Raw genomic sequence first — 2,347 nt, forward strand, 5'->3', positions numbered from 1 at the left:
TTGGGTTACAAATCACTTGAGTGTGTGTGGGGGGGGGAGGTAATGAAATGTTGTTGTTCTTATTGTATGAGTAAAGGGCAGTAGAACTGTACTTAGCCAGTGCTGATTGAGGGCATCAAGAGAGAGGGTGAGGACAGTTGTCTTGCTTGATGATCTGCCTGAGTCATAAGTACTATTTGACCTGCCCCTCTCCACTGTTCAAAGACAGAGCTGATTAGGCTCCATAGATAGTCTTTTGTTTTAAGTGACCACTACAGCTGAAGTCACTGATCAGGTCTAAGTGCTTAGTCCTGCTGTGGGGACAGTGTTTCTGTGGAAGATACAGCCCAGTCTACACTAGCAGCGAGGTTCCCCCACCGAGAGCTCAGCTGAAATCACTGAGAGCTGGGTGGAACCTCAAGAGACCAACTCGCAGAGATCACAGTGACAGGTGGCAACAGAAGATGATGGCGCAGGGCTATCGGCAACAGAGCAATGGCGTGAATGGTGGCACAACGAACAACAGTGGCCAGAGCGTACAGTGAGCAGCTGGGGGAACAAGCAAGGTGCCTCCTTGCCCCCCCAACTGGGAGGTGAACTCATGTGAAAGCACCTCTGAACTTGGTCAGTGGAGACTCAGGACAACACTGGTAAGTGTTAATGAGGCTGTTAAGAATGCTGGAGACACACCAAAGTTCATGTGAACAAACATGGCTGTGGCATCCTACTTCCTATTTAAGCAAGAGATACCACACACTACAAACTGGAGGCCAATGTTAAGTTCACTGTCACTTGTTCATCCTGAAGTTGAACACTGGTTCCGAACAAGACCAGCAAATGCTCACTATCTTTCTGAAAGAAACTCAACTGGCTGGCTAGAAGCATGTAGTGCAACAGTGAAAGACTCAACAGTTGAAAAAGTGAACTCTCTCATCACATGCAAAAAAATTGCATACATGGCTGATGAATGCACCAATGCAAATAGGTATCAAGTATTAAGTCACTGTGTATGTTATCTTGATGTCAGTGGTAGGCCAGTAGATGCATTTCTAGATCTTCAAGTTATAGAAGACACATGGGCTGCATCTGTGACAACCTACATATTAGAGTTAAATGTTTGTCAGTTGGACCCCAAACAGATGGCTGCTTGTGCATCTGATGGAGCTGCAAACTTCTCCGGAAGACATGGTGGAGTACAAGCTTTGCTCAGAGAAGTGTAATCCTAATCTCTCCTATACACACTGCAGAGGGCATCTACTCCAACTAGTGCTAGTACAAGCTGCAGACTCTTCAAAAGATACTTAAAAAGCTATACATTTAAAGTCTTCATTATATTTTTTTCAGTAAGAGTCCAAAAAGACTGAATATCTTGGAAAATATAGAAGATACACTCAGACTGAAGTTTGAATTAGTCCAACCTGGGAAAACCCTCTGACTTTCTCATGAGCGATTCTTGGCTATCTTAAAATTACTGTAGCCGTTATTACTGGCTTTGGAAAGTATCCACCAAGATGGGATGGATCTAAATAGTGAAGCCGGTGGATTACTTTTGCTACTATGTTCAGAGAACTATTGCCATTCTTTCTTGTAAGTCTACTGTTGAAACCACTTGGGTCATTAAATAATACAATCCAGGCATCTGGTACAACAGTAGTAGATGTTTGATCCAAATGTAGCTTCTATTGCTGGACAATCGGAGAGCTATCCATTGAAAAAGTACTGGAAGAAGCAAAGACTTCCATCCAGGAGTTGACTAATGAAGGCATATATATTGAATCCTTAAGTGAAGAGGTCAAGAAGTGTTTCAGACAACTGAAAGTACACAGACTTGATTCTTAAAAATCTACAACAGCGACTTCTAGATTCTACTCAACCTCTACGTAGCTTTTACAGATCACTGTCCTATAAAATACCGACAGTTGAGTGGAGTGAGACACTACCAGCATGGGGGCTGCCATGTGCTCAGGACAGAATAGAGAATTTGAGTGGAATATCATACAACAAACGAATGAAAATTTGACTGACTTTTTTATAATCACTAGTGGCTTGACCCGATCTTTATGCTGTTTCCTGGAATGAAAGAAGTAGTTCATCTCTTGCTACTCCCAGTCACAACAGCTACAGTTGAGCGTTCTTTTTCATCATGCCTGATCATGTGAATGAACTAATGAGCATATCAATTGAAGGAATGGAAGTATCGGACACATGAGAAGCCACCAAAGATGAACGCATTGCATTCAAGAAGTTCATTAACAGAGTTGTGCAAAATTATAACAAGAAACCAAGAATGTAGATGTGCTTCATAGAAGGCTTCAGTAGCCAACTTTAATTTGTGTGATTTTTTAAAACATGAGTTAAATCTAATAAA

This window comes from Mauremys mutica, chromosome 1 (genome assembly GCF_020497125.1).
Source record: "Mauremys mutica isolate MM-2020 ecotype Southern chromosome 1, ASM2049712v1, whole genome shotgun sequence".
Classification (NCBI taxonomy): domain Eukaryota; kingdom Metazoa; phylum Chordata; order Testudines; family Geoemydidae; genus Mauremys; species Mauremys mutica.